We start from the raw sequence: 14,502 nt of genomic DNA, 5'->3' as shown, positions 1-14,502 counted from the left end.
GACAAGTAATAAGAGAAAGGAATAAAAACATTGGAGAGATTGTTTAAACAGATGAGATGAAAAAGGGGCATAATATTTTATGGGAATAGCATATGACAATGTGACTACATTATAAAAATTAGAAAGACTGGTGGAGTATTTATAAACAAAAATACAACAAAATGTTGACTAAAAGAATAGAGTGAAGCAAAGCAATAGGACAGCATATAATTAAATTTTAAAAATACATGAAAAAGATGATCATGATCATGAACGTGATGGCATGAAAAAGAAGTGGAAGAATGAGGTGATAGAACAATAGAAAGTAAGAAAGACATATGGAAAAATAGAAAAACATTAAAAATGTTATTTACACAAATATATTTAAAAGAAAAAAGGAAGAAGTCTCCATTTTAGGGAAAATTGTTAAAATAAGAGAAGAAGGAATAGATGCAATTTTTTTTGATAAAGGCAAAGAAAAACAATGGAAATTGTGAAAATATTTGTGGGTAGATTGGTAGAATGTATGTAAAGGACATAGTGCAAAAAGAAGTATGGATTGTTAAAAAATTCTGAAAAAGTCAAGAATTCTCTAGAAATTTAACAAAATCATATCATACTAAAATAGCTATTAATAAAGTTAATTGGTTAGTAACTGACTATTTTACAGAAAACAAAAACAAACCAGTTAATGCTTATTATATTAATATGATAATAACTTCCTTTAACTATTTAATTTATAGGAACCCTGAATATAAAGCATGGATTTTCTTTGTATTTTCAATTGGGTGTACTCAAAATAGTATTACTACATTTAATTTAACAACAATGACTACATTTAAAGACAAAAACCTGTTATACTAGTATCAATAAATAGACAATGGAAAGTTACAAAATGTTGACCGAATCATTAATACGTTTGAGTTAAGCAAGTATATGTGGTTAGAAATTAAAACCTGTGGACGATTAGTTGAACATAAGATTAATCCAATGCAATCAATAGTTAGAAATTCTTTCCACACATTTATTAATTTAGTCATTATTCTAATGCACCAGACTATAACTTGAAAGGGACTTCTAATTAAAATAAATAAGGTACTTAAGAAATTAGCAGTACGTCACATAGAAAGCTATTGGGATTATTTAGATCAATGTGTGTGTGTGTATGTACGTTTTAGAAGCTATCCAAGGGTTTGCACAAGTGTATAAATACTGAGCACATGCGAGCTTGACTACCATTTTGTAGTTAGCTGTTGAGATGTGAACATATATGTATGTAAGCTCTGTCTGTTAACTAGTTTGCTCATATTTTATGATGCTACTTTCCATCCTGATGTGATTCTATGTATTAAAGCAACTAAACAAAACCCCCAGCCTTCTTGTTATATGAATTACAGACTAATGAGTGACATGGTGCCAGAATTTACATGTCTAAAGGACACAGAGTCAGAAATGGCATATCCAAAGGGCATGAAGCTAGAGAAGGCATGGCTAAAATGATTTAAAGCACTTGCTTAGAGTTGGAGGAACCCCTGCAACAACACCTACTGGTAAAGCCCAGAAGTTTCTAACAAATTTCAAAGTTCGCACAGTCTCAGTGAAGCATAAGAGTGAGTCAGCAAACTCAAAGCATGGTCCCCAACCTAGTTTCATTGCCAAATGTCATAATTGTGGTGAAAGTCATGAAGCTAAAAGGGAAAAATTGTAATACCACTCGAACAGTCCACAAAGAGACCAGTGAATACTAGCTCTTACTTACACCAAACGATAGTTATTGCCACAGAATGTATTCTCTTAGTGCCTCGGCCACAAACAGCCTTTACAGAGAGATACATTCTGTGGCAATAAATAACGTTTGGTGTAAGTAAGAGCTAGTATTCACTGGTCTATTTTCTTTTCTTTGTTGTGTGGATAAAAGGGAAAAATGTTTAGCTTTTGTTCAACAATGCCATAAATGCAATAAACAGAATCATTTCAAAAAGTTTTGTAAATCAAAAGGCCCACATTCTTTTATTAAGAGGGAACATTTTAGGAAACGAGTTGATCAGTTAGACAGTGGAAAGCCTAGTCTTTATGTTGACAGTGTGTCACTGTGGGTCTATATCATATGAGCGAATCACACAAATTGCGAATGCTCATAATATCAAATGTACAGGACCTCGAAGTGCTTTTTCTGAGATCGCGGTACAGTAAAGAATGGGATATTTGCCCTTTCCTCACAGTAGTGCGATCTCAGAGTTGGAATATATTTTTAGTGGGGGTGTGGGGGGCGCAGCCCCCCCACAATAGGAAGTTTGAGGTTCGGTACCTTCAATGTTATGAGCATTCACAATGTGTGCGATTCGCTCATATGATATAGATCCTGTCACTGCTTCATGAAATAATCAATGCAGTAGATTTAAGGGCAAAGGATGAAATATTTTGTGCTGTCTGGATAAATGGCAAACCCATAGATCTCAAAGCTGACACAGGTTACAAGTGCAATGCTATGTCTGCAGAAACATTTACTAGAGTGTGTACAGGAGAAAGGCTTGAATTGGCAAAGTGTGCAAAGCTTGTTGCTTATGGAGGTGAAGAAATTCTTACTGAAGGCACAGTAGTGCTTTCATGTTACTATGCTGGAAGAAGCCACGACTTATTATTTTATGTGGTCAAGAGGCACATTCAGTCATTATTAGGGCTCATATACACTTTGAAAATGGGACTGCTTTCATTTAATATGGAAGTCCACCATGTTAGCTTAAAAGACCACAACTCTAATTTTGCCCAGCACATTATTTCTACCTTTGCTGATCTTTTCCAAGACAAACTAGGCTAGTTTCCAGGTGGCTACTCCATGAGGTTAGACCCAGAGGTCAGTCCAGTCATCAGGCCAGCACAAAAAGTTCAAATAGCCATGCAGGACACAGTTCAAGCTGAGTTACATAAAAAGGTGTGACAAGGTGTGATTTTTCCAGTTGCAACTCCAACCAAGTAGGTATCTTCGATGGTGGTAGGTCATAAGAAAATCTCAGATGACATCAGAATATGTACTGACCCATGAGATTTGAACAAGGTGCTAAAAAGACCTCATCATCCAATGTGCACAGTCGAAGAAGTTGCAGCCTCAATGCCAAATGCCATTCGTTTTTCTGTCTTAGATGCAAAGAGTTCATTTTGGCAAATTCAGCTTGACAAAAAAATCCTCAATGCTCACTACCTTCAGTACTCAATTTGGCAGGTACAGATTTTTGAGAATGCCATTTGGGATAAATTCTGCAAGTGAAGTATTTCAATGAGCAATGGAGCAACTATTTTTTGGGGTATCCTTGTGCTATCATAGTCGATGACATACTAGTAGGAGGTAATGGTGAAGCAGACCATGACAGAAATCTCAGAAAAGTTCTAGAAAGGGCACATAAAGTTAATCTTAAGCTCAATTCACAGAAATGCAAAATCAGGCTAAAAGAAGTTTCTTATGTTGCTCATTTATTTACTAGTGCAGGCCTATGACCAGACCCTTCAAAGCAAACAGCCATTCTCAAGATGCCAGCTCCAGACAATATTCAAGCCCTGCAAAGTTTTCTTGGCATGGTCAACTAACTAGGCAAGGTCATTCAAGATTTGAGCCAGCTTTCAGCACTGCTTAGAGAGCTGACATGTAAAGATGTATTCTGGTCTTGGTTAGAGCAGCACCAAAGAGCATTTGATGTGCTGAAAAAGAGAATTGCTAGTATGCCAATGCTCAGATACTATGACATCACAAACTGGTAAAACTTTCCTGTAATGCTTCAAAATTTGGTCTTGGTGCAATCGTTCTACAAGTGGACAAACCTGTTGCGTCTGCATTGAGAATTCTCATCCAAACTGAACATCAGTATGCCCAGATTGAGAAAGAGGTTTTGGCAATTGTGTTTGCATGTTCGAAGTTCCATGATTATGTTTATGGTAGACCTATGCAAATTGAAACAGACCACCAACCTCTAGTCACTATCTTAAGAAAGCCTATGCATCCGGCTCCAGCTGGACTACAATGTATGATGCTGAGATTGTAAAAGTATAATTTCAATCTTGTCTACAAGAAAGGCAAACTTCTTTATCTTGCTGATACATTATCCAAATAACCCAGAAACACCACAGAACAGCATGAGAATGAGAATCTTGATTTTGAAGTCATGGAAGTGATACATTTTTCTTCCTCACATATTGATGGGCTGAGAGATCACACAGCCACAGATCCAGTTTTACAAAGGCTCAACCACTTTATCAATCAAGGATGGCCATCAAAGCAATCCAGTTTACCTCAAGAAGTGCAACCTTATTTTCCATATAGAGATGAGATTTTGTCTGAGAAAGGTATCATTATGAAAGGTCCCAAACTAATTGTTCCAAAGTCCTTGCAACAAGAATACATTACTATCTTGCATAGTGGTCACCCAGGAAATGACTCTACCAAAAGAAGGGTGAGAGAGATACTGTTTTGGCCTTCTATGTCACAAGAAATTGAGAGAGCACTTTCATCTTGTTCAGTGTGTAATAATACTACAATAAATACTACATCAATAAAAAGAACCACTTCAGCTTAACCAGATTCCTGAACTACCTCAATCGACAGTAGCCACAGACATTTTTGAGTGGAATAGTCAACATTATTTGGTGTTAGCAGACTCTCACTCCAACTGGTTCAAGACTGACCTACTTCCTAACCTTTCATGCAAGTACAGTCATTAATAAGATGAAGCATAATTTTGCAGTATGTAGGATTCCGCATAAAGTTATTTCTTATAATGACATGCAGTTTACAAGCCAACAGTTCAAAAGATTTGCTGAAGAATGGGACTTTCACAAGTAGCCCTGAGTGCCTGCAGTCAAATTGTTTGGCAGAATGTGCAGTTAAAAGTTCAAAACAGCTACTTAAGAAGTCAAAATGAGATAATAGTGATGTTTTCCTGAATCTCTTGAATTTCAGAAATGTTCCATGTGATAAACATATCGGTTCACCCACTCAGAGACTTCTGTCGAGACAAACCAGAACCACATTAACAATCATTAGTCAATTACTGGTTCCATGTGTCAAGAACAGCAGATCAGTGAAAAACAGTCTGTTGAAGGAACTCCTATCCTAGAAGTCCTACTATGATAACCCGTAAATCACTCAATCCATTACAAGAAGGAGAAGTTTTAAGAATGCAAATGTCCAAAGGTTATGATCAGACTGGTGTCATAAATAATATTTGTCCAGAGCTGAGATCATACATTATGGAATCAGAAGGAGCAATCTTTAGGTAAAATCAGAGGCAGTTACTACCAGTATATGAGCCTATACCACAGCACATAGCCTGTGAGAAAGACTCTTTATCTCAGAGTGAGTTCTTCAGTGTCCCAATTCCAGAGGAAGTTCCAGAGGACATTCCCATTGCTGTGATGAATCCAGAAGTTCCTGATATGAGTTGTGCACCGCAGATTGTCCCTGTTGCTAAATTTGGTCCCAACGTCCCAACTGTTATTTTACGAGATATGGTTGAATCTCTAAACCCTGTGAAAGATATAAGGCAATTTGGACATGAGCCTTGAGTTTTGATTTTGATGTATATAGTAATGCATGCCTATCTCTGATATTGCTTTGCATAAAGGGCACTCTTTTTAAGAGAGAGGATGTAGATCAATGTGTGTGCATGTACCTTTAAGAAGCTATCTAAGAGCTTGCACAAGTGTATAAATACTGAGCACGTGTGAGCCTGGCTGCCATTTTGTAGTTAGCTGTTGAGATGTGAACATGTATGCATGTAAGCTCTGTCTGTTAACTACTTTGTTCGTATTTACTGATGCTGCTATACATCCTGATGTGTTTCTATGTATTAAAGCATCTAAACGAAAACCCCAGTCTTCTTGTTATATGTATTAGAAATGAACGAGTGACAACTAAGGTGGAGGATAATATTTTGGAAGTCCTTACACAGAAACTTTATTACACCACATAAAGTTGAATTGATGTATAATAAAGATATAGGCTGCTGGAGTTGTAAACCAAATGTTAAAGCTGACTGCCGGCGTATGTTTTACCACTGTATAAAACTTGAAACATATTGGGAAAATTTGAATTCTCTGTTACAGTCTGTTTTTAATGATAAATTTATGCTGACCAAATCTCTTATTTTATTTAATACATCTATTCCCACTTAGGTTCATAGGTTGGTACTAGGCTATTGGCCCTAGGGCCTATACAAGCCTAGCCATAACAATTCCCTGGCTAATTCTTCCCACAGTATTTACTTCCCTGGACCCCTGTCTAGCAGGGTGACTGATGTGATCCCTGGGGTGAATTTCCTATCTCCCATCCAACCATCAAGATTCCTTTTGAAGAGAGCCAAAGAGGCACTCTGCTTGACATGTATGGGCAATCTATTCCAGAGTCTGGGGAGTCTCTGGGTCAGGAACCTATCCCTCAAGCAAGTTTTGTTCATTGTGATGACAAGGTTTAGATCTCTGGAGTGTGTGTCTCTGAGGGATTGGGATTTCTTTAAGTGTAGCATGTCCAACAGCTCTGGATTTGACATGGCCTTGTATGTTAAGCATGGATCTCCTCTGATTAGATGATATGTCACAGAGTATAGCTAGAGTTGTTTAAGACAGTCAGCATAAGGCATCTGCTTTAGGCCTGTGATTCTTTTAGTGAGGTATTTCTGCAGCCTTTCCAGTTGTTGCAGATGCCTTGAGAGGTACATACTAAATGGAGCATTGTATTCTATAATGGGTCTAATGAGGGATGAGTACAGTGAGACAATGACCTCCTTTTTTCTGGATGAAAAGCCCTTAGTGATGAGGTGTGCCGCATAGAAGGATTTCCTGACTGTTGCGGCAATGTGGTTATTGAAGGTGAGACCACTGTCCACCTGTGTCCCCAAGTCTCTTATCACACTTTCGGTGTTTAGTGTACTACCACCTATGTGGTAATTCATGGGTATATGTTTTTTCCCAAATAGGATAACTATACATTTCTTGGCATTGAGCTTGAGCCCAAGGCTTTGGCACCAAGCATCTGTTTCTGTAAGGCCCTTTTGTAGAATATCCACATCATTTGGGGATTCAATAATGGTTCCCAGTTTGCAGTCATCTGTGAACTTTGTTAGCCAGAGTCCCTTGGTGTTGGCCTGTACTGCAAAGAAGAAGATGCCAAACAAGAGTGGATTCTTTATAACATATACTTGGATAGTATTAAAAAATGTTTTTGATAGTATTAATTTTCTTGTCAAATTTGCAGTAAGACTTTTTTTCAACAGACAACAACATGAACTTCAACAAAACTTCACATACTGACATAACTTTTAAAAAGGAACTGCAATTTTTATTAACCAACATCCAAGAATTAACTTCCAAAATAGGCAGATTGGATATGAAACTGGATCCTTTTAAAGAAAAATCTTCAAAGCAGATGGGAATTCTTCCTGAGGATATGCAGCAACAAAAACAACTAATTTCTGGGATTGAAACAGCCTTAAATGACATGGAAACTCAGATACAAGAAGGTGAGCACAACATAGAATTTCTTTTAAAGCAAAATACATTACTTCAAACAAAAATTGATGACCTGAAAAATAGGTCCCATCGTAATAATATAAGAATATTTGGCTTACCTGAAAACATAGAAAATAATAATATGGAGAGCTTTCTGTCATCCTGGATACCTGAAGTTTTAGATCTTCCCGAGGCTCTTTCCTATGGAATTGAGAGAGCTCACAGGTCTCTAGTTTCATCAAAAAAATAGTAAAACTAACTTGTCAAGGTCTATAATTGTTAAATTTTTATCTTCTCATGACAAGGAAATTGTCCTTAAAACTGTTTGGTCTAAAGCTCCAATCAAAATAAAAGACAATTTGATACATTTTGACAATGACTATTCTCCTTTGGTATTATCTAAAAGAAATGCCTTTTTACCTTTGATTAGAGAATTAAAGAAAAAACAAATAAAAATACAATTACTATTTCCTGCTAAACTGAAAATCTTTCATCAAAACACTACAAATATATTTGAAGATGTAGATTCTGCCCCCTCGTACATTAAAACAAACAAAATACTAGCAAGAATTGAAGATATGGAGTGGATAAATACATGAACAAAAAGACTTGCTGAAAATGGAACATGGATTAGTACAGAACAAAAGAAAAAACATAAGAAGTGACTCTATCTTCACTGCATATAAGACCAATAATGCCTGAATTATTTGCATAAAACCCAGAAGTTGGGGAGAAGGACACTGAGACAACTGATAAGTTATTATTCAAATATTTTCCTTTGTTGTTATTTTGAACATGTTACAATTTATAATCTTAATCTTATTTAAAACGAATATCAAATAGTTCTATTGCATTGCTTATATAATTAAAAGGATGTTTAGTGTTTCATGATGTTGCTAAAGTAATTTATTAATTTCATCTTTTGGTTATTATAGTAAGCTATAGTGTTATAGAGCTTGTTGTTACTACTAGATAGACACAGAACTGATTGGTATATTTAAACAGTAGTGTATAGTTAGCGTTTATATAAATTGATGTCTCTTTAGCATCTCTTTGTCTATGAGATGTGTGGCAACATACAATAGCTACATGTAATAGAGAGGTGATTGTTATATATTTTATTACATATGTACTGCAGAGACAGTTGCCATTTGTGACATTGGTGGTCATGGATCTCTGGTTTTATTTTATGTGACTCTTCTCATGTTCTAAAGTCGCTGAGATTATGGTTACTTCTGGCTGTTGGTTGGGGTACTTTGTGTGGGTAGTAGTGCATGTCTTTTGTGCATGGTTTTGGTTACCCTCCCTTGGTTCGCAATTACATTGTGTTTTGTATTTTTCTAGCTGGGCAAATGACTGAAATAGGTAGATTTTTGATGTAGGATGCTATGGTGGTTTGGTTCCATTTTTCGTTTGCCCTTTTTTTTTTTTTTAATTCCAGGTTTGTAAACGCTGGGCAAGTCTCAAGGTGCTCAAAAGCTTCAAACTTGAAGTACATACTTACATTTTTCCACTGAGACACTCTCGAGTGTAATCCTGAGTTAACGGGGCTCACGACCAGACCAGAGAAGCCTCTCCAAGTATAATTATTCCCTCTTGATCTCGACGCTCAGCTCCTGATGTATTTGACTGAACTTTGAACTGGCGTGATTACCTCAGTCACATAGGATCTTCAAACGCACATAAGAAAATGGAATCACTTTCACTGCTTTTGTTAAGGAACTGAGAAGTGATATCTAATGCCTTTAAACTACATTTTATCATACCCATATCCAAAATGATATGATTAAAGAAAGAACTTGAGGGGGAGTGAATGGAAAAGCGTAAGTAATGACCAGCAACATGCACCAAGATATTTGAGCCTGATTTCTAGTATCATTATTCTATTTTTATTAATTTTACTAACTTTTATATTGTAATTTTGTAAAGATTGATTTTCACCTACAAATAATATATACAAATGTTATTAGTATTATGCAAATATAACTATATAAGTTTTATTGTAATAATTATTTCAAAATATTTTTCATGTTATGTAGTGCTTTGAAACTGATAGAGAACAATTAATGAATAGTTATATGCATTGTGATAAGTTAAGCAGTCAATGCACTAAGGTTAATAATAATAATACAATAGAATATATGGATGTTATTTCTTTATACACTGGTTCACCAACGTCATATATATATATATATATATATATATATATATATATATATATATATATATATATATATATATATATATATATATATATATATATATACATTAACAATATGCTTGGGATCACATAGATGTTAGATTACATTTTCATGGACTGGAGCTTTAGTAGAACTATAGCTCTAGCTATTTGATTGTTATGCTAGAACAAATTTTAAACTGTTGTTTGACATTTACTGTTTATACTATACTAAGGTGAATATAACAAACTGTATATAAAATTTAAATGCACTAAAGCTAGATGATTAGGGAAATATTATTTCTCCCTTTTCTTCTTTCCTTTTTTTCTCTTCTCATTATAAAACATGATCTATTCATTACATTTTTTTGCATTTAGATTAAAATTGTCTAGTTCAATACTTGTATTAATAATTCTGCTTTTTCTATAGCAAGGTTCTAAATGAATAACTGTAGCTATATCTTACTAATACTTATGCAGATCCGATGAACTGTACTTAATGTACAGACATTTTATTAATGTTTTAATTTGTTATTACAGTTCTTGTGTTCTAATATTTTACTAGTATAGTGTTTTCATATGAAGCCATATTAATTTTACCTAAATATATATATATATATATATATATATATATATATATATATATATATATATATCTTATTAGACAGTTGCGGAATGGAGGTTGTTATTGGTTAGAAGGTTAATTTGAGAGATAATATGTCACTCAAATTGGGAGTTTTATACTCCAGGTGGGTTCTAAGGGGTTATAATGTTTGGGATTGTTATTATCAGAGTTTTATAACATTCATTCTTTTCACGTTCTCAACTACAGATAATAAAAACAAATAATATTTTGCTTTCATCTGTATTGGACTTTAAACACAATCAATCATACAGTATTCCTACATTTATCAATAATAAATTAAATTGGTCAATATTTTTTTTATATCTTTCATATTCCTTTAAATGAATTCACTAAGAGGTATTTCTCTGAACATTAATGGACTAAATAATCATAGAAAGAGGGATAGCTTATTTAAATTAATCAAACTACATAAATCTCAATTAATATTTCTACAAGAAAAGCATTTAATAAATGAGGATATAGTCAGACTAAATAATAAATCATCCAAAGTACTAGTAAGTTCATAACACACAAAAAAAAGAGGAGTTGCAATTTTATGGAACAATTCTTTACCAAACTCAAAAATAACTGACACATTTAGAGATGATAAAGAAATATTTTGTCTTGTTTCAATTGAATTAAATAAAAAGATATTTATGTTAGTAAATATATATTGGATCCCAGGAATAGGAACCAACACTGTGAAACAGCATCTAGACATTATTATACAACTATCTAAAGGGAATATAATACTGGCAGGAGATTTTCACTGTATTCTTTATACCAAAGATTCAACTTCACACAATAAAAGAAGAATCTCACCATCAGCCAAAAAATTAAAGGAATTCTCAGATATATATCTATTGAAGATATAAGCAATTTTGCTAATCCTAGTTCCTTATTATATACTTTTTTTCCCACAGACATAATACATTTTCTATGATTGCTAGAGTCTTTTTCTCTAATAATTTAATTGATTCCTTAATAGATACTAAAGTAATTAGATTGTCCATTATCAGACTATAATCCCATTCTATTTGAAATTATAGTTAACAATAATTACAGTACCCAAATACGAAGAATACCTGCCTATATTACAAAGTTAAAGGAATTTAAAGAATTTATAGATCTAGAAACTCACAACTTTTTAGATAATAATACTACTAATGAAACCAGTGAAATCTATATATGGGATGCCCTTAAGGCGTATCTCTATGGAAGAATTTTTAATTGGTTTTATAAAAAAAAAAGAAAAGTTGGGATAAACAACTACTTTACATACAAAATAAATTAGACATCTTAAAACAGAATCAAGAGAGATATACTGATATCAATGGAAAAAAGAAGAAATAAACTTACTAAACAATAAGTATCTAGAGATATTAAACCATAAAACCATGATTGCCTTAGAAAAATGTAAATTTATACAATTTTCCACTAATCCACGATCACTAAACATGCTAGCTAACAAAACTAAAAGACTATCCAAATTTGATCATATAAATGAAATATATTCACCTAAGAAAAAAAGGACGGTCTCAGATATACAAAATATATTGACTGAATTTAGACAATTTTTCATTAATATAAATCAGCATACCAATACAATTGATTCTAAGGAAGAAATCAAAACCTTTATTAATAAATACATTCATAATAGACTTTTGAATGAACAAACTAATATTATAGACAAGCCCATTACCTTTAAAGAAATTGAAACACAAATTGCTAAATTAAAATTAAATAAGGCACCAGGAAATGATGGCATTATTCCGGAAATCTACAAGATCTTGCCTTCAAACTCCCTAGAATTATTACATAAGGTATACAGTATTGCTAACCCCCATCCTGAAATCCAATAAAAATTCCATTCATTGTTCATCATATAGGCCAATTTCTCTGTTAAATGTTGACTATAAAATGTTTATGTCAATATTTGCAGATATGTTTAAAATCTTTTTACCATCCCTAGTAGAAGATGATCAAACTGGTTTCATTATAAATAGAAATTCTTAAGATAATATTAAAAGAACCTTATCTTTAATAGAATCAGTTAAACTTTTCAATAAAAATCTAACATTAATCAGCCTAGATATAAATTGTGCATTCAATTCAGTTAATTGGGACTACTTATTTATCTTATCAGAAAGTTTAAACTTTTTGAATAATTTTATTAGTTTAATAACCCAATTATATCAAGGTAGCCAAGCATACATTAAAATAGGAACACATATTTCTCAAAATATCCCCATTATTAAAGGCACCAAACAAGGTTGTCCATCATCTCCCTTATTATTTACATTAATTATGGAGCCCTGGGCCAACTTGATAAGAAATAATGCGGAAATTGAAGGATACAAGTCATCCTCAAATGAATCCTCCAAAATACAAATGTTCACTGATGATATTCTACTCACATTAAAAGGAAATAACCATTACATCAGCACACTATTCTCGGATATGGAGTATTTTCAAAAAAAATCTGGGTTACTCTTTAATAATAACAAAACACAAATACTAATAATTGGCCCTAAGAAATTTGATTTAAACAATGATTATAAAAAATACATAGCACAATCGGAAGAAATATGTTATTTGGGTATTGTAGTTACTAAAAATATTAAAGATATTGTTCAAGTAAACTATAACAAATGTCTAAAGGCAATAGAAAACCTTACTCAAAAATGGAATAAGATCCCATTCTCAATGGATGAGAAACTTAATAAATAAGATGATCTTTCTATCCAAAATTGTGTGTATTATTCAGTCAGTCTCTTTACCCCCTCCTACTTATATTATTAAAAAATTCAATTCTGTGATGCATACATTTTTATAGTACCCGACCAAACCCAGAATGGCTCGGTCCACTCATATGAAAAACTAGAATAATGGAGGTATAGCTATCCTGAATTTAAAAATGTATGCACTCTCCTCAATGGTTAAAACTATTTCTCTTCTTATAGTCCACAATACTCAGCCTAATGGAAAAAAAATCTAGAAATTTTAGTTTGTAAAGCAATAAATAACAACAGATCACAGAAAATAGACCTGTTAAATAATACTTTTATATGGATTTTAAAAGAATACATTACTTTTAATAATACTCAGAATTTTAAATTAAATTATATAACTCTTTTATTGAAATATTTCAGAAATGTAATGTTTAAATTTAATAATTTTAAAGATTGGTTATTTATGTTATTTCCAATAGCCCACACACAGTGTTATATTATCTTCGGATTATACAAAAATGTGTTCATTTAGAGAAAAAAAATAATATTTTGGTTTTACATGATGTCAGTGACTTAAAATCTATTAACATACTTAAAAATGAATATGAAGATGTCTCACTTTCTTGGTTGGACTTACATGAAGCAAGGACATATATTTTAAATAAGTTTGATACTATGTCTTTTACAACCAAGAATTCAATACCTAAGATTATTCAGTATTTGGTTTTATCTATACAACATAAATCTCTTACAATTGTTGAGAATGTCTTTGTATATACTTTATTTATGTTTGTTGTGTCATTATTTGACTATTTGAAAAATGTTCATTTCTAATGTACATATTTATTTTTCAATTTTAATTCTAATAAAACTGTTTTAAAAAAAACTGGAGACAAATAACACTGGGAAATACAGATTCTGAAATCTTTATGAAAATAATACATAAAAGGATGCAGAAGGTTTATGATAAAGTTATATCAGAAGGGGTCATGAATTCCATATAGTATATTATATGGAAAAATATAGTAAAGAGAAAAGTGTAAATTTAAAAAAAATCAATAGAATATTGTTTGTAGAAATCTGGGGATTTTGGAAAAGATAATGTGATGGATTATTGTGTAATAAAAACAGACATGATAAAAATGTGCTAGATAAAATAAAAAGATGGTTGTGGAAGAAAGGATGGAGATATAGACATTGATTATGGAAAGTGATATAAATAGGACGTGCTGGAGAGCTAGGTATGTTTCCCAGAGACTAACCCATCTATAGAACAGGCTCCCTATCCATGTGAAGCAGAGTTCCTCCCTCACCTAATTCAAGTGCAACGTGGACAATTGGATAGGAAACTGGAAATTCATCCCTAGTTTGGTACCTATGTCTGTAATTGACAGAGGTAACCTGTAAATGGTTCATTTCCCAGGCCCATGCTTAAACTAATCAAGGGGATCAGAACTTGTCAGAGATTTGGGATGCATGGTTAAAAGCCCTTG

The sequence above is a fragment of the Protopterus annectens genome, chromosome 6.part0 (genome assembly GCF_019279795.1).
Source record: "Protopterus annectens isolate FY-2018-M chromosome 6.part0, PAN1.0, whole genome shotgun sequence".
Taxonomy (NCBI): Eukaryota; Metazoa; Chordata; order Ceratodontiformes; family Protopteridae; genus Protopterus; species Protopterus annectens.
The sequence above is the reverse complement of the archived record's forward strand: the minus strand, read 5'-3'. Positions refer to the sequence as shown.